A 20,351-nucleotide genomic window follows, 5' to 3' on the forward strand; every position below is an offset into this window, starting at 1 on the left:
CGAGGTGTAGCTATTTTGAAGAAACGACAATTATGTGTAGAAGTGATTAAATCTATGGCAGATAATGGGGGTCGCTGGGCAATTACTCAATTGAAGTTGGAAAATCGTAAATATGTTTTTTGTGCCATTTATGGGCCCAACACCGATGACCCATATATTTTTGATTGGTTAAACATGGAACTGCTCGCATGGGAGGGAGTACTTATTTTGATGGGGGATTTTAATTGTGTGCTAGATTACGATCAGGATGTTACAAAAAGAGGTATTTTTCGACGTATGCGCAAAACTAGGGCGGCAATCTTAGAATTAGCAAGGATACATAATGTTAAAGACATATGGAGAAACTTGTTTCCTGAAACACCTGGATATACTTATTACTCCTCACCTCATAAACGATGCTCACGAATAGATCTGGCTTGGGCTTCGGATGAAATTATTGATACAGGACACATGGAGATCTTCCCAAGGATTTCATCCGATCATAGCCCCATACTTCTTATATTTAATATCATTCAAAGGATGCCTGAACGTAGACTCTTCACATTCCCTAGATATTTGCTAACAGACTCAGTATTTGTAGCTAAGTTAAAGGAACATATTAAGGAGTTCATTGAAATTAATATCAATACTGCTAATCTCCTATCAGTTTGGGACGCTCGTAAAGCTTTTATTAGGGGAGTTGCACAGCAATATGTATTTAAACAAAACTTTATACGTAAGAAAGAGACTAAGGCTATCTTAGGTAATATTTTATCACTTGAGAAACAACTAGAAGACAGACTTAGAGCTGATGAGATGGACGCGCAAAGTATAACTCAATTAGAAACTAAACTTGTAATTCAGCGCTCAACTCTTAAAAGCTCTTTCAGGGAGAAAAACACTCAGAAAATTATCAAATATAAATTATCTCAATATGAATGTGGAGATAGAGTCGGGAAGCTTTTGGCCTATAAAGTTGCAGATGATCGGGCAACAACCCTAGTTAAAGCTATTAAGGGTCCCCATAATGTTTTATATACTCAACCAGCACAAATTCTGGGACAATTTGTTTCATATTATGAACATCTATATACCCCTGAGAGTAGAGGCACTGAAGCTCAGCTACAATCTTATATTAGGAAGAACTTACCTGAAGCAATATACTTGGAACAGACATGTATTGACCAATTAGAACAAGAGGCCACATTAACAGAGCTCGGTCTTGCTGTTACCTCTCTTCCATCTAATAAGGCGGCTGGTGAGGATACACTTCCCATTGAGGTATACAAAATTTGTGCAGAAGAAATTCTACCACTGTTCTGTTTAGTCATTAATGCAATTGGTGCTACTGGGAATGCACCAGACTCTTGGAAGACAGCTAAAATTATGTTCTTCTTAAAAAAAATTAAACCTCCTGTGGAGTGTGGGTCTTATAGACCTATATCTCTGATAAACACCGATGCTAAAGTTTATTCTAAACTTTTAGCTATACGACTAGCCCCTCTTATGCCCCAGTTGGTAAATGACCAGCAGCACGGTTTTGTTATTGGGAGGGACACCACCATGCATGTTAACATGGCTATTACCGCTTTTGACGTGGCTACAACTAATCTCACCCCACTCGCTTTGATACTTTTAGACACAGAGAAGGCGTTCGACTGAGTGGGGTGGGACTATTTGTGGGGAGTTCTAAGACAGTTTGGCTTTAGAGGGCGTTTTTAGGAAGCATTCAGGCATTATATAAGGATCCTAACGCTAAAATCAGTTATGCTGGGGCACTCTCCTCTATTTTCCCAATTTTGCGGAGGACGCGGCAGGGATGTCCGCTATCACCCCTGCTTTTTGCTCTCTCCATGGAGCCATTCATTAACGCTTTGGAAGCTCAAACTAAGATTGCCCCTATCTTGCATGAAGGTAAAACTCTAAAAATTACCGCATATGCAGATGATTTAGCTATTTATACTACCAATGTAACGGATGCACTAATAGGGATAACGATAGCAGCTAATAATTTCGGGATCATTTCAGGTTATAAATTAAATATAAATAAAACACAGGTTATCATGAATTATCAGGCCAATTTACCTGTGCAAGGATTATGTCAATCTGCAGTATATCTAGGGGTAACGATATCATCTAAAACTGATAATATAAACTCACTAAATTATGATCCTTTATTAAAAGAAGTTACCAATCTTTTGAAAAAATGGCAAAAGATCCCATTAAACCTCATAAGCCGTATGAATTTGATTAAGATGAACATTTTGCCGAAGTTCTTATATTTATTTTGCTCCATACCTTGCCGCGTTAATAACTTATTCTTTAAAAAATTAGATGGCATTTTAAGTAGTTACGTTTGGGGCTATAAGAAGGCTAGAAGGTCTATGACAATATTAAAACTCTCATCTAAAAAGGGAGGTTTGAACTTCCCAGATTTCAGAGCTTATTTTCTCGCTTCTTTTTTAGGCCGGCTACGCAGCCTATTTGCCCCTAATCATCAATATTTTTTTCACCAATTTATGCTTGGTGGCCATTCAAAACAATTCCTGGCAAAAGTACAAGACCCAAATTACTTTAAACGCGTAAAATTTAAGACTGCGAGAGACGCCGTATTCATATGGAAACAGATGTTGACCAAGTGTAACACTTCTTTTTTCACAATGAGCTGCCAATATGGGACAATCCTGGGCTTCCACATATTTTTAGAGATAAAACTGGTCGAGAATGGGCTAACTATGGCATTCAGACTTTAGGAGATCTGTATGGTATTGATGATCTCTTACAATTTGAACCATTGCAACTTCTGTATAAACGGCCTGATAAAATGAGATACAAATACATTCAAATCAGGGACTACCTAGTACGGAAAATGAATTTGATAGAAATTACAAGTTCAGATATATGGGCCTGTTTTTATTCTGTGCATAGAAAACCATTAATTAGTCTGGGATACAAATGTCTCAGTCAGAATAGCTTTGATGAAGCTCCTAGACTGGCATTAAAATGGACTGTTAGCCTAGGATATAATGTGACAACTCAGAATATCTCTGCTGCCTTAGTCAACATCACTAAAGCCGTCCAGTCTTCCAGCCTGAAACTCCAATCGTATAGAACGGTCAGCCAACTTTACTACACTCCACTAAAAATCTCTAAATGGGCACAAAATAACTTTAATAATGATCGTACTAAATGTCCTAAATGTGGTCTGGTGGCAGCAGACCTCATACATATGATATACTCATGCCCAACACTAGCTAAATATTGGGTGGACATAGAAAATATTTTAACGCAAAATCAACTAATTAACTTCTCACTCAACGCAGCCGCGGTACTATTGTCCATATACCCGGTTAGCCCTATCTATAAAGAACTGCTAAATATTACACTGGCTTGTGCCAGACTCGTGATTGCTAGGGCTTGGATTTCTCAGAATCCTCCTCATATAACTGAATGGTGGACATTGGTTTTTGAAATTTACACTATGGAAGATGCTATTGCTAGGAATAGAGGAATTAAAGCAAAAAAAAAGTTTGCCAAGATTTGGGGGAATTTTTTGCAATGCCAGCAATGATTTGGATCATGGATGTTCTTTTTGTTTATGGCTTATTAATTATTAACGATTTGTCCTGATTAGGATCTATTTTTGTTTAACTTTTGTTTGTGTTTTGTATAATATGAACCTGCACCGAATTGAATTTGATTTATTTTATTTTTCTGATTTTGTATTTGGATATGTTAATCTCTATGACTTGCTTGTCAAATAAAATTCTTAAATAAAAAAAAAAAAAAAGATAAGTTCTTCAATACAAAACCTTAAGAACAAATTCTCCCTGGAATATGACACGCTAACTAGCAACTCTTCACCCACTATGTAGCTTAACACCTCAGCTAACTCACGGTCCACACAACAGAGACCTCTTCTGCAGGGACTACCTGACTCAACAAGTACCCTACATTAAGGATGGGCGTAGTTGGTGGAGTACCACTACACAGAATTCTGTGGAATTGCACAAAGATTTTGTGAACTCTGTTACATCTCATCCCCATTAATAAAACAGAAACCTCACATACCCTTGATAAAACAAAAAGTAACTCTATCATTCCATGCAAAAATGCATACAGTTATCTTACAAAAGTGAAAATGAAAATACAGCAAGCTGTGAGAGGTGATGTTTTTGGTGTTCTCACTAACCTAGGGAGAGAACCTAGCAAATGCCTTGAACACAAAGAGCACATCATGCTGAACGATTGGCGGTGGTACCATCCTCCTAGTACCACCCCAAGCACAGTTACGGGCAAAAATACAATCCCAACCAAAGGCCCTGCAAAGCATTATGGGACGAGATTCCAGAGTGCAGTGAATATTATAGTATCCAATATCAAAACGATCCTCAAGGGGCAGGCTCTCCAGGCTCAACTGAGAGCTAATGCTATAATATTCACTAAACTCTAGAATCTCACCGTATAATGCATTGCTGGGCCTTTGGTTGGCATCGTATTTTTGCTCATAACTTTGCTTGGGGTGGTCATAGGAGGATGGGACCACCACAATCATTGAGCATGATATGCTCTTTGTATTCAAGGCACCTGCTTGGTCTCCCCCCTTGTAAGGGGGACCCTAAAATCATCACCTGTCTCACTGCCTTATATTTTTCAATGCTCACTTTTGTGAATTGGTTACATCCTTTTTAGCATGTAAAGGTGAAGTTGTTTTAACAAAGGGTAGTGGGTGCAGTAGCTTAATTCAGAGTTTTTAAATGAGCTGCGTGTTATGCATATTAATAATATCTGTATTAATAAAACTGAAATCTCACATAACTTTAGTAAAACAACAAAAAACTATCTTTACAGGCTAAAATATATATAGTCATCGCACAAAAATGAAAATATAGTGAGCAGTGCATTTAGTTAAACAATAATTAATTCTATCTTTACAAACTAAAATGTATATAGTCATCTCACAAAAGTGAAAATTAAAATATAGCAAGCAGCCGAGGGGTGAGGATTTTGGGGTCCTCCCTAACCTAGGGAGAGAACCAAGCAGATGCCTTGAACACAGAGCACATCATGCTGAAATGATTGGTGTTGGTCCCATCCTCCTAGGACCACCCCAAAATACAATCCCAACCAACGGCCCGGCAAAGCATTATGGGACGATATTCTAGAGTGCAGTGAATATTATAGTATACAATATCAAAACATTCCTCAAGGGGCAGGCTCTCCGGCTCAGCTGAGAGCTAATACTATAATATTCACTAAACTCTAGAATCTTGCCCCATAATGCTTTGCTGGGCCTTTGGTTGGCATTGTATTTTTGCCTATAACTTTGCTTGGGGTGGTCTTGTTACAGAGGTAATCAAACACTACCAACCACTGCCCGGGTGTCCCTAACTCTGTGCATCGCGAGCCAACGACACCTGGCTATGGGCCACTGCTGACCACTGCCTCTGGCTTACACTGTGGTCCAGTAGGTTACAGAGTCTTGATTCTGCAATGGCGGAGTTCATATCAGTGTACCGGCATCATCGCAGACTGCATCCCCTATTAGCCCCGGTGCCACTAAGTCTGTTCCCCGACATTCATGGACACTCACTGATCGTACATTGTTGGCGTCTAGGTCTATGGACTAGGGGGTAGTTTCATCCTCATGTAGCTGATAACGAAGTCGTTCTGGCAACGGGGCTGTCGCTTTCCACTTCACCATTTGCTGCTTCCAGATAAATTCAGACCTTCCGCATCATGCCCTGGAGGACACCTTCCACTGTCCCCCGCAACCTTCTGCCACATTCACTTTTGAAATTGATGAGGACCCACCCAGTCACCGTGGCCCTACCTCAGTGCACCACAAGTCACCATTCTGTGTCAGGGTGCCTGTGCAGGCACTAACTCTGTGCAGCTCAAGTCAGGGAGTCTGTTTGATTCAATATTTGATGACCTCTGAGATGATGGCCTTGGGGTCGTCAACGCCATGTGTCTGTGGCCCTGCGCTCTCCGCTGCCTCCGGCCTAAGCAGCAGTCCACCAGGGCTCATTCATCCAATCGAGTCCTGAGTGGCCCAGACATGGCATCACCGCAGGAAGCACACCCACCATCGCCAGGTCCACCTCCAATCGCCATACCCAGAGTCGAAATGGTGGTACTGTCAGACTAACGGAGTTGTTCGCACCTGTCAAGGATGCCAACATCTGCATGTAACCCTGCTCAGCACTCCAGGTGCCACTAACTCAGTGCACCACAACCCATGGACCATCACTGATTGAGTTTTGTGCTGTGGAGAGTTTGCGCAGCAATGTCACCTCAGGCAGTGTGGGAGACCTGGGATGTTGATGTGGAAGATGATGCAGGTCTAACACACCCCACTGCGGCTGCATCAGGAATGTCCCGATGCGACACAATACAAGACATTTCCTTCACATGAACGTGCTCAGCTCTAGTGCCCCTACCTCAGGGCACTGCAACTCAGGGACACTTCTGTTTGTATGTTGGGTGACCTCTGTACTTGCTCCAGCTCCCTCCATGTTTCTCAGCAGTTGACTCTGTTATGCAGGTTTCTATGTTTCCGTTGCACTGATGTCCACTGTTCAGGTTGTTGCCAGCACCAAACACTCCGTGCAGGCGCGCTTACACTCACCCCACACACATCCAGCACAAGCGTCACTGTACATGTGGCCCTGCCAATAAAGGGGCCGGGCACACATGCCCGTAGCCAGTTTGACATGATATATGCGTGTGTCCCTGTGGTCTTGTTGTATGCACAAGGGCCCTGGGCCCTGCCACACTACTATGTGCTATGTACAGCGGATGCAACCATGTCACCTCAGGTAGAAGGTTGGAGCTTGGAGATGTAGCTTTGTCGATAACCACTCAGTTCGTAAGGGGAATAGACTGGGCTGTCGTACGCAGAGCCCACGTGGGTGTGTGACTGATGTTTGCATGCCCATGGGCGTGGGATGTACTGGGTATGTGCATCTGCATGTGTCAATGGTAGTGTGGATCTCTCTGTGGGGTGTAGGTGGTCCCTGAAGGATTACGGACACCCACATCTGTGATCTAGTTCACCTTCCATGGGTTCGGACCCCACTTGTACTTGTTCGGCCACCTCCTTTTGACACCTGGCATTGGGGTGCCATCTATGGCTCGGTGAAGTGTTGTGAGACCGCCGTGCTTGCAGGTGCTTTCTACTGCGTGGTCTTTTGCAGGGTCTGTGTTTTCCTCTGCGTAGCTTGGTTGCCTTGGTCCTGGTGGTGGTTTGTGTGGGATGTCCATGGGCTGTTGCAGGGCATCGGTGTCGAAGGTGTGGTCGTCCGGCATCACAGATGTGTGGTCTTCTCTGCTCTGCTGGAGGTGTTGTGTGTCCCTTTGCAATGTGAAGGGGAGATGCATGTTAACATTGTGTTGACATGTAGGCTGGCGCATTGTTCTTGTTTACATGCAGACTGTGTGACAATGTACATTGTGACTGTTTGGGAGGTGCAGTATTTAGGTGCGGGACCATGTACATTTGGACTACATGACTGATGTGAGGTTGTACGCGTACATTTCCATTTCACAGTTTCCAGCACTGTCAGTAGGCCTGTTTCTGTGCGTGTGCAGACCCAGTTCTGTCCTCTTTTGCGCATTGTACCAAATTGTTGTCAATCTGGGTGTGCTGGAGTGTGCTATGGGGAACATGGACATGATCCTGGGTCATTGTGGTTGTGCAGTGTGCTAGACCTCGTTGTGCATGTGTGCCATTGTGCCCATCAACCCTCATCCCCTCAGTCCCTGGTCATTACTTACCCTGTTGATGTTGTGTCAGGTCCTCCCGAGCTGTGTCCTCTCTCTCGACTCCTTGCACCGTCTCCACACTGATGACTGTGGCCTCTGTCTCCTCCAGCTCCTCCTGTGGCGCAGGACTCTTGCCTCCTTTCACCATTGCTGCCTTCCTGTTGGCAGAGGCTTTGTGCCTGGTTTAGATTTTCACATCATGCCAGCGCCTCTTGGCCTCCTCCATTGGCCTCCTCAACACTCCGACTGCATTCCCGGTAGTCTAATTGTGGGCCAGTTGATGGTAGTGTTCTGTCACCTCTGTGACGCTGATCTGGTTTTTCTGCGGACTGCACCTTGTATTCCTCTCCCACTTCTCCCTGGGCTTCCCCGACCCTATTTACCCTTGCTGGTGGTCTTTGGGGGTTGTGGGGTTTGCGTCGGCCTCTGCGCTCGGTCAGGGTGCATCCATGTTGCTGCACACTTTTAATTATTTCTGGTGTGTTCTATTTGTAGCTTTTATAGTGCATTTTTCCCACCAGACGCGTGGAATTTGCAGGCCTGACCCTGGTTTTTACTGCTTTTTTAACCGCATTTGGCCTCATCGCAGGATTTTTTGCATTTGCATGTCGCATTTTTGCGGCATGGCGTTGATTTTTACTTGACATTTGACACGTTATCTGTAGGGTATCGCATGGTATCGCCGTGTTGAGAATGCTTGGTTAACACAGCATCATTTTCCCGCAATAGACTGCGATGTTAGAAGTTGTGTTAGGTAACTTTTGCGATGGTTATCACACGTTCTTGAGAATATGCCCCGATGTTTTTGAATGTGTGTCTTTAGTGAGCATGTGGTGCTGCAGAGATTTTATCACAGACAATTACGTAAAAAACATAGAATAATTGGCAATTTATGAAATGTCTTATGTTATGTGTTTTCTTTGTGTTGTATTAAAACGCATTCATTTTGAGTCCCAAGTGACAGTCATTACATTAACACCAGGAGAAGTAGCATGTGGGCTGTTGTAACCATGTACCTTCTGACTTCAAATAGGAGGGATATGCTTAGCTCAAATCATTTCTCTGATAGTTTTGCATCTTCTGTATGTTATGCATGGTCTGTTTGTGAGTACATTACCCACCCAGGAACACCTTTCAACAATGCCCAGTGTTTATTTAGGATATTATACACTACTTGGTTCAGGCTTGAGTATGTGGTGATGAAGAAAGACGTTCTACTGTATTTTTGGCTCTGATCTTTAAAGTGTCACAGTGTTTGTGTCACAGTGTTTGACCTTTCGGGCTATATCTGCTGCCTGCTGCTGAACAGTTGCCTTGTAAAACCTTATTCTTTAACCTCGTAATCACTCAAATTGCGTGCTGTTCAAACTGCTTATCCTCCCTACAATTTCTTCACATATGGTTAATTTCTCCATTGGAAATGGTCAGTTTTATACATGGGGGATGTGCACTCTTAAAATGTAAAATACGGATGACTGCTGTCTCCTTTCGGAACAGAGTGCTGTGTAAAGTGTTGTTTAATACATAGAATTCTACATCTAAAAACTGGATGTGTGTTTGGGACATGTTCTGGGTAAACCTTGCATTGAAGGGACTTTTTTTAAGATAGTCATAATAAGACTTAAAGATCACCTCAGTGCCAGTCCAAATGATGAACATGTCATCTATGTACCACCCACAATAGTAGACATCTTTTTACCACTCTGCAGCTGGTGGGGCCCAGTCATGGACATGCTCTACCCACCCCATGAAAAGTGTAAGTTTCTGAATAAAGATTCAAAGAATCAAGGAAAACTCCTCTCTATTTATCTGCTTTTGTTGTACATACTATATACTGATTATATTTATGTTCTTGTGCAATGTTGCCTCAAACCCTAAATTAACCTTTCCTCAACCCTCGGGAAGCTTGGCAGAGAGCAGTAAGGCTTAACTCAGTGGCAAATTGTAAAGTATTTGTGCAACACTTTAAACAGTAATAAAATAATGACCCCTCACACAAAAGAGCCCACACCAGGCTAGACAAATAGAGTAGATTTGAATAAATAACACAAGATCAAAATAACAAAATTCCAACCAGTAGAACCGGAGATATGCAGGTTTAAATATTTAGGTGAAAATAGCACCAAAAAGTACATAGTGCCAACTGTGGATATATGGTTGAAATGAATTAAATGAAAAAGAGACTTGTAGAGCGCAAAACATTCACCCAGAGGTATCATGGCGCTAGCTCAGCACAAAACAGGAACAATAGAGACAGCTCAAAGATTAAACAGCCATGTATTTAAAGACTTCCTGAATGGCAACAGTTGATTTTCTTTCTTAATCTTCTCGGGAAGTGTATTCCAAAGTCGGGTCGTGCTGACCAGTAAGCTCCTTCCCCCTCAAGCACACACTTTAGAAGAGCAAGCGCTTTTCCTCTGATACTAGTACCCTCCAGAACTTGCAATGATTTCTGATGGTAACTGTATCAAATGCTGCAGAGAGATCAAGCAGCACAAGTGCTGCATTGCCTCCTGCATCAACGGTCTGCCTAATCGTCTCAGAGGCATAAATCCACCGGTTGCGTGCTGTGTTGCTTTCTGAATACAAACTGAGACTTGTCTAAGCAATCATGCTTTTCCAGATAATCGTTGAAAGCTGAATTCATAGCTTTTTCCACCACCTTTGCGGGCAATGGGAGTCTGGAAATTGGTCAATAATTATTAGGGTCTGCTCCAACCAGATTGGCTTTCTTTAAGAAGGGGAGAACGGACACCAATGTCCAATTAGCCGGACAAATACTGGAGAGGAACATTTTATTTAAGATGTTGGTCAAATGAGGGGCAAGAACCTCGGGCAAAAGATGAAAATTTTTGGGTGAACAGGGATCAAGGGCGGACTCGGATTTAGTGGACATCATGAGAGTATTGACTTCCTCCGTAGTTAATAGGGGAAAGGAGAGACGTTCATGCAGATCACTCCCTTCAAAGGATACCGGAGAGGTTTCCATTTCCACCATAGCACCATGAGGAGTCCCTAAAGGTGAAAACATCCCTGGGGCAGCACACTGTGAAAACCCACAAAAGACTGCTTTCACTTTGTCTTGAATGAAAGAGGCTAGGGAGTTACAGAATGTTTCATTTAATGGTAAAATGGTCTCCTGCACTACACCAGGACAAAGTCACAAGTTCAGGCTGACCATAATGGAGCAGCGTCTGGCAACAGGGACCCAGTTAGTCCTACTTAGGAAGAGTACCTTAAATCTTGGTTGTGGTGCATTACGAGATCCTGCCCCAAGGATGCGTCATGCAGCTGAGCCAATGCATTGGTTCCGAGGAGCTGCTAAGCTGCAACATGAGGCCCTGTGTTGTTGTTGAGGATGCCATAGATGAGTGTTTGCAATGGGAAGTTTGGCATTCAGGACGTGTTGCGCAGTCAAGACAATGTATTGGTCCTGAGGAGCTGGTAGGCTACAATGTGAAAGCCTGCATCGTAGTCGAGGCTGCCGTGGATGAGACATTTGCAATGTGAGGATCTGTTGCTGGGAGACATCAACTATTCGTGGGTCTGTGAGTTCAATGTAGAGTTCTACACAGGGTTGTGCTGCGTGGCAGAAGAGATGCGTCGATTCTGCTGCTGGAACCACAGATGGGCTGGCAAAGCATCTTTAAGCCCACTTCCAAGGGTCCAGGACTGTGGTGGCATACTTGGCAGGGTAGGACTAACAGATGGCAGAGTCCATGTGTTGGGTTCATGGTTTTTGTAGCTTTCTGACCCTGAGGCTCTAGTTGAAGACAAGCCAATGCCATCTGGCCCATAGGGACATTGTCGTCTTCACTAACTCAGCATGACAGTGCTGCAGCTTGCCTGCTGCTGTGTGCACGTTACTACACATTTTTATTTTTGCAATATTCACTCTCTGCCTGTTCCTGGGATTTTGACTGAACATTATCTGCAAGGTCGAACAACAACACTCCTTGTTATTTTGTTCTGGTCAGGCCTTAGACAAAACACAATGATGCAGCTGTTGTTTGGACAATGTACTTTAGTTTTATTAGAATACATGAATAGGTAGCATATACTTGGAGAGGGACATTTCCAGGGAGAAGAGTGAGACAGCACCTATGATGTAGATCTACCATCTATAGGCTAAGGTATGAGGTCTGCTTACAAAGCCCAGAGATCTTCTACTATATAATAATACTGCTTCATTGCAAGGGGAGTATGGTTAGCCTCTGTTGTCTTTTCATTATGACATCCACTTCCATGATATATGGACAAGCTGCTATGCTGACTGTATTTGTATTACAAATTTTTCTGCTTGTTGCATGTATTGACAATTAGTTAAAATAAATATTTTAAACTGTTCTGTGTCTCTATCAGACGTTATTATGGACAAGTACAAGAGTGAGAGCGAAAGGGTGTGTCTTGTTACTGCAATTCCTGAGAGATCTGGGCGTGTTGTGTTCTGGGGTGTCTAATCATTTGTTTCTCTGTGAGTAAGTAGGAGAGCATGTGAGACACTATAGCTAGTCGGTCCTGGGCTCGTGGGTACTAAGGTGGTAGGTAGACTAGGTCCCTATACACCAAGGTCCCATCATTCTGTGCATAGTTCTGTGTTTGTGTAGAATCCCTGCAACACCAACTAGCCCTTGGTGGTCCTGAGTTCAACAGATGCAGGTCCAGTTCATCTCACCCACGCAAGAGAGCATCAGGCAGCATGTCAGCGCAGCAGGGCAATAGCCCTTCAGAGCAGCAGTCCAGTAGAGTGGTAGTCCTTCTATCAGCACAGTAGTCCTTCTTCCTGGCAGAGTCCACAGATCCAGAAGTGTACTGAAAGGTTGGTGCCCGAAGTCCAATATTTATACCAAATGCCTCCTTTGAAATGGGGGAAGTGTCTAGAGGTATTCCTTTGACATGCACATGTTTCCTGCCTCCCCTGCCCTAGCTCCAGGCTAAATACAGGGGGTTGGGGGGCCCTTTGTGTGGAGCCAGGACACAGCCTATTGAAGTGTAAGTAGGGAGGGGCCCAGCTCCACTCCTTCCATGCTGCCAGTGATGGCCCATCCAGGAACACCTAAGCTCTCTACTGTGTGTGGCTGGCTAGGAGAAATACACCAGCCCAAATGTGAGCTACACTCAGTTATGTGACCAAGAGACAGACTATGGGCACTAAATAGCTAGGGCAGAAATATGCCAACTTTCTAATATTGTAACTTAACATCCAACATTACCATAAGAGAGTATTTTTCATTACAAATCCAAAGATGACAAACAAGAACTGGTTATCTTTTCCCATTTGGAAGTTATAGCCTATTAAATGTAATAAGGTAACTCCTATGGGTGAGGTAAGCCTTGCAGTAGTGAAACAATTTAAGAGATTTTCACTACCACAACATAAAACTAGCTGTTGCTTTGCTGAAATTGGGTTGTGTTTTGTTGAAGATTATATCACATTTCAACCCCTTCTAACATGGTTAATAGCTTGGAGAAAACCAGTAGCTCACTTCACCAAAGCTATTTTATTGGATTGCCTTGCCTAAAATATTGTTACTAGAAACCATGGTTGACATATATAAAGGACTCCTATGTTCAGAACTATATATTGAAACCCTGAGAGTTCTCAACACCAAGGTCCTGAACTGAATAAAGGCTTAGTGGCAGATTTACAAGCCCCTTGCTCCACTTTTGCGTCATTTCCCCATGTTAAAAATGATGCGTAAGTGGTGCAAGGGGCTTGTAAATCTGCCCCTTAGTTTTCAAAAAGTGTTTCAATGAGCATAGGGCTGAACTTCAGGTGAGGGATCCAGGACTGCTTCACTGGAGTACTACTGTGAGCACTGTCCCAGAGATGTACCTCCAAATTATCTCAAAAGAATGGCATAGGTTTCTTCTTACAAGGCTTCACTTTAATCTTGTTCACTTTTTAGTGGCAATCCCCACTCAATGATCATGGTTTTTGTACCTCCCCATGTGTCCATGTGATGGTAAATCTAAACCGAGTACTTTATCCTTTTCTGTGATCTTTAAACAACTCATAGGAAATGTTTTTTTAGACCGTGCTTATCTACTAGTTCTCATAAGGAGGCATTTTTTCACATACAACAATTAGGTACTCCGGAGCTGGGTTATGATTTTCTAGATTTCATCATAAGTTGTTTGCAGACTACAAAGAGACATTGATTTAGGGGATATGTACGGTTGTCATTATTTTTGTTAGTTTTAACACAATTATCTTGCTGCTATTTTGTATATATATTTTAACTGATGTTAATATATATGGTTCTGTTTGTATATATTGCATGTACACTGTTATGGTTGTCAACACAGCTGAATAAAGTATGGTTTGACTTGACTTGTAAAGCAAAAAAGTACATGTCAAACTTTTTAAATACTCTGCACCCTGCCTTCTGGCTTGTCTAGGGCTTACCCTAGGTGTGGCTTATATGTTTTAAAAATGACAGGTTTGGGCCTTGCAAAAGGTTCATTTTGCCAATTAGAACTGGCAGTTTAAAAGTGCATACACAGACTGCAATGGCAGACCTGAGACATGTTTGAGGGGCTACTTAAATAGGTGGCTCAATCATTAACCCACTTAGCATTTAATTACAGGACTTGGGCACAGCGAGTGCCTCTATACTAGATGCTTACCAGTAAATTAAATAGGCCAATTAGGTGTACGCCAATTCAACCATGTTTCAGGGAAAGAGAGCACAAGCACTTTAGCACTGGTTAGCAGTGGTAAAGTGCACAGAGTCCTAATGCCAGCAGAAACGAGATCAGCAAAAATAAGAGGTGTAAAGGCAAAAAGGCAAAACCCTATGGCTGACAGGTCTAAAAGCAACAATGTTCCTCAAGACAGTTGGATGAATCATATTAGATCATATTAGAGGAGGTGCTGGGCCATAGCAAGCAACCAAGGAGACTACACCCCCCTGATAGTGCATAACAGAAAACAAATAAAAGAATGCATCAAGAAAAGTGGAGCTGACAGTGCCACAGTGCCAACCAGTCTTCCAGCTGCCATATACAAGTAGGACTCAGATTATTGGACAGAATCATTTCACAGTGGGGCATGGCTTGATGCCGTAGCGGGATAGCTACCTATGTCTGAGGCTCTAGAGCGGTCGCCGGGATGAACATTGTCTGCGGCACGCACACAGATGCCTTTTTCATTAAAACAGACCCATATGGATGAGAGAACGTCTACTGATTATGAAGGTGTGTGGCAAGGTCAATACCTGCCTTAATTAAGTAGTTTCTGGTCTAAAATGTGCGGGCACGCTGAGGGAAAGCTCCCACCCACCATTTGGTTTTCCTCTGCAGACATGTGAATGGTGTTTTTCACAACCTCTCCTGCTAAAGTACATATTTTCCTCAGCGGCTTTCAATTACATCGAGTAATATTTAAACTAGAATTCTTAATTCCTTTCTTGGTCTTTATGGAACGGTTGGTAATTTTGGCGGTCATGATGACAGGAATCCTGTGCTGCCTTTTTTCTTTTATATATTACCATCAGTGATGATTTTTGCTACATCCTTCTCCTCAAACCAGTATCACTCCGGCGTAGATAATTTAGATAATTTAGATATGATGATAATGTCTGCAGTATCTCCTTCAAGAGTGCTTTCTGTATATTTTTACTAACAGTTATAACTATGTAATAACTCACAGACTACTGGCACATATATAATTTGCTGCTGTTCAGTGCTTTACGATTCAGAAAGGGGGTGGTGATGGACAGAGCATCTGAGTTAAACAGAACACTCATACCCAGTCAAAAGATCAGGGCTTGATACATCACCATTTTTTAGCTCACTGCACCATCCCAGTTCAGAACCTGGCTATATGCAAATTAGTCTGACCCTGGCCCAGTGCATCATGGGAACAGGGCAGACCAAACTACCAAGCCAATTCTTTACTGGAAAGGAAACAGGCTTTTTCAGGGGATACTTTGAATCCCTTTTGGCAACTTCCTCTAGCTTGTCTGGCGCTTTATTCATTGTCTACTGTCTCTGCAACCAAAAGGGTAAAAAAAGATTCTCCCTCGCTCATAAAGTTTACCACAGCAATCTCAATGGAGCTGAGCTTCTTTTTGAGTAAACCAGGGCACTTAAGCCTTATGTGGAAGACACGAACAAACAGCTTCAACTTCTAGCCAAAAGAATGGTCTCATGAAGCGAACAGAGTCAGTCAGATGGAACGGAAGTTTGAGAATTTAGAAGTTTCAATACAGACTGTCACAGCACTACATGCTGAAATGTTGTCTTTAAAAAAGCATGCTGAAGACTTGGAAAACCAGAACAAGAGAAATAATTTACATATTTACGGTTTGGTTGAAGGAGAGGAAGGTTCTGACCCCACTTCCTTCCTCATATAATTTATTCCCAAAATCTTGGACCTTCCTGTTTCACCCCCTTTAAACATACAACGGGCCCATAGGCTTGGTCATCCTGCTCGCACAGCTTCAACTTTGTCGAAACCTAGGGGTATTATCATCTATTTCCAAGAGTATCTTTAACTTCTGAAAGCCATCAAAGTAGCCAAAGCCAAAGGCCGCATTTCGTGGTCTGGTTCTACTTTATTTTTTTGCGCAGGATTTTGCCAAATCCATGGGGGACATAAGGAAGAAGTTTCTAGATATGCGTCAAGCTCGTGATTTGGCCTTTTTCACCCTTCTTTATTCAAAGTCATTTATAACAATAAGACTACTACTTATGAGATCCTTATCTTCTTCTGACATTTATTAATAGCTGCAGAGGAATGACGATGGAAATTTCCAACTCTAATTTCACCTGATTTTTCTGCTTTCTGTGCATGAAACTTAAACTTGTTACTTTTCTAGTTCCTGTTGGTTATGTAATCTGATCATTCTATTTCATCTAATTTGTTTGTAACATGTGTTTCCTTCCCTTAGACATGATCCGTGGGTCTGGAAGTATATATTGCAGTATTCAATGTGATCTGGTCCTTTCTCCAATGTCGCCTGCATCACGGTTGTGGTTGTGTGATCCCCCTTATGTGGCTTCACCATCCTTGAAAATTTGTCTGTTATATAGTTATGTTATTTATGTAATGTTTGTAGCCTATTTGTTATTCTTTTTTGCTCTCTCCTTAGTTCCACTCTTACCTTTTTCTAGAATCTATTTTTCTCTAACTCTGTCCTTTTGAATTCTCATTTTATTTCTTAAGGCATCCTTCCATTTGCTTTTATCATGACTTATTTCTACATTTATCTTATTGTATCTACATTTTTCATAACGTTTGATAGGTATTACAATGAGCAAAATGTTTTAGATAATTTACTGTTTTTACATGGCGTCAAGAGTTATTTCCTGGAATATCAAAGGTTTGGGCTCCCCTGTAAAACGGCAAAGGGGTTGAACCAATCTCTCAAACGTCAAGAGGCAGTTCAACATTTTCATTTGTCTAGAGTAATTTTCCAGATAAGAAGTAAAACCAACGCATATGTTTACCCTTTATAATACTCCATTCCTTGAAATTATTTCTGGAAAGAGATAACAATGAACTCATCGAAGTTAGGATCAAGGAGAAAGAGAAGGCAGAATCAGCTTTTTTTGACAGAGGGCCTAATATAGAATTCTACAGCCAGGTAACTTCATTCCAAACTTGATGGATATCCGGTCCACTATATTACAAGTGCATTATAGGAGGCGCTAGGGGGCGCACAGCGGAATGGCTGTGTGATCCGCAGCTCCGCCGGACGACCGACAACGTCATGGTTTGTACCTGCCACAAGGTCCGCTAATTCGCCAGATGACCACTCCCCAAGGTGTGTGAACACACCGTGCATATGCGGGTAAAAGATGGAGTGAAACACTGCACGCAAACGTGGTGAAAACAGCCTGGTTCTGTGTGCGGGGCTGACGGGTGACTAAGATGGCGGGGGACGCGGCTGCCGTTTCGAGCAATACCACAGCGAAACAGTGAGTAAAGCGGAGCACAAGAACACTGTGGACGCTGGAGGGGCGGAAAAAGTCGCAACTCCTGGGGCACGTTCAGTGATCAAGAACCGCGTATCGGTTCACGAGTGCCTCACTGCAATGTCCTCTAAGCACCCGAATATGCGATGGGACAAGATGGCGGTGCCCAAGTAGCCGGTGCTCGACAAAAGTAAATATCCTTGCTGGCAGCCACCAACGACGGGGAAAAGTAATTAAACCTACGCATACCTAGTTGGAGCCTATGCTGTGCATTGTGAGCATCGGTTTTGTTCAAGTAAGGGTGACATCGTGGCACAACCGATATTGCTGATTCTGATGAGAAGCTGGCAAAACGGCGTGAAACTGTATGCCGTGTCTATCGACAGGACCGCGACTCCTGGGTGATGGGTCTGGCAGAGCGCCATGAGTGAGAAGAGGGCAGCGTGTGCACACTGCTGAGGGTCGGAGAAGGGGGGGACACTATGAGCGTCGTACCGGGCGCTAATACACCCTACGGAGGCTCCTTATTACCTACTGAAGCTGAACAACGATCTCCCCTATGCATACATCGTGAGACTGAAGAGTCTAGGCGCTGTGCGCGGGACCCCTGAACCCAGTTCGGAGATCTTTCGGATTGTGGCGCACGGCTGCTCGCAGGGAGCTGTCACCAGTCCATAGCAGTAGAGACGTCTAACCCACTGTCATACACGTGGCCTCCAGACGCATATCCCAACCCAAGAATCAAAACGGCGACATCAGCCAGGGTCACCAGGTCCTCAGTCCAACCTGCAAAACTGCCAACGTCGCTGCCAGTAACGATGGTGAAACCTGACAAACAGCAACAAAAGAGAGTAAAAAAACACCCAAACCCTTGGAGCAAATGGCGGAAAGCGATGGACCGGCAGACCCAGTGCCAGGCAGCAACATGGAAAAGATATTGCTATCTATCCAGTCGAACCTGCAGGACATTAACGGCAAGTTGGATAATTTGACGTGCAGGATGGACAGCATGGCTGCTAAGCAGGAAAAACATGGCGAGAGGCTAGAAACGGCCGAAACTCGCATCTCAGCCGTAGAGGATGAATCGCGCATAACAACCACCAAATGCGCCGGCATGGAACGCGTCTTGGAGGTGATAAAAGCAAAGGAGGAGGAGTTGGAAGCGCGTTCGAGACGCAATAATGTGCGCATCACGGGCCTTCCGGAAACGACAAACACCGGGCGAATGGAAGTATACATAGAGAAACTATGCAGGGACCTCTTTGGAGAAGAAGCGCTCTCGCAAATCTTTATAGTGGAACGTGCACACAGGTCTCTTGCGCCTCGTCCAGCACCTGGAGCTGCGCCTAGGCCAATAGTATCAAGAATACTGAATTATCGCGACAGAGATACCATCTTGAGACTTGCACGCGAGAAACGAACGGTCACCTATCAGGGAAATACTCTGGAATTTTACCCGGACCACACCGTAACAGTACAGCAGGCGAGGAAGGAATTTGCATCCGTGAAGGCCAAACTTAGGGATCTTAACATCACTTATTCCATACTGTACCTGGCCAGACTGCGTGTAATATGGGAAAGCAAGGCAGTGCTGTTGTTGTCTCCCAAAGCGGCACAGGAATTCGTAAAAAAAAGTGTTGAAACAAAACAAGGCTAATGCTCGTGAGGAACGGCATCAGGACTCAGAATAACGGTGCTGGTGAGGAACCCTAGTGAAATGCGGTAAGGTATCACACGCTTGCTGTTAAAGTTGGGTGGTGTCCTTGCGAGGTACATTAACAGATGAAACGTGATGCCTCCCACATCAGTATGGAAGCCCATGTACTGCCACAAACATTGTATAGTTACTATGCCCACCAACTAAGCCTCCAATTACTTTGATTACGGAGATCTGATATAGCGTTAAGTAATTGGACATGGTATTGACCCACAACGTGACCTGAATACTCTTTTGCATTTAAGATCCCGTCCAGAGGGTCATTAACTCACTGGTCCCAGACCTTCCAGAGACCACTTATTGTGATGTACTGCACACGAGGGGTGGACCAACACGCCATACCCGTCCGGGTTATTGACGCACGTAAATAGAGCCTTGTTTCTGGCGGGTTGGGGACGCTGAGTTGCGCAGATTATGGCATCCGTACTGTCACTGACACCCTCAAAATTGCAATATTACAGGTGTAAATGTTACATATAACTGTACGCTTTACAATTCATTGCCAGTTTGACATATAAGAAGAGACGCTTGCTGGACACCGCCAGGGTGAGGACATTCCTGAACCGCTGGCAACTTTCCGGCATGCATGCCATGATTTGTGTAAGCACTGATGTTGATTCCCACAGACTTTATTGGAGCTATTTTTGGCGGTGTATGGGGTGAGGGCAGCCTGACACACCAAACGTGAATGAATAGTTCGGTAAGAGAGTCGTCCACGTCCATTAAGTTGGGTGCTGAGTTGTGCCCCAAGCGGACCTCCACAAGGGTATTCCCCAAATAAGTCTTTGTTATGATAGGAAATGTCCTGAAGTTCTCTAGTTTGAAGGGTATGTCTCAAAAGGGAATATGGTTTCGGCAGGTTTGGGTTGCTGGAGTGGGTGGGGGGTGGGGTAGGGATATTGTTCATGTTAAGAGACCAAGAAATTTGAAAAATGTCGAGATCCTGCGTATTGTTTGGCAAAGG

The sequence above is a fragment of the Lissotriton helveticus genome, chromosome 1_1, assembly GCF_964261635.1.
Source record: "Lissotriton helveticus chromosome 1_1, aLisHel1.1, whole genome shotgun sequence".
Lineage (NCBI taxonomy): Eukaryota > Metazoa > Chordata > Amphibia > Caudata > Salamandridae > Lissotriton > Lissotriton helveticus.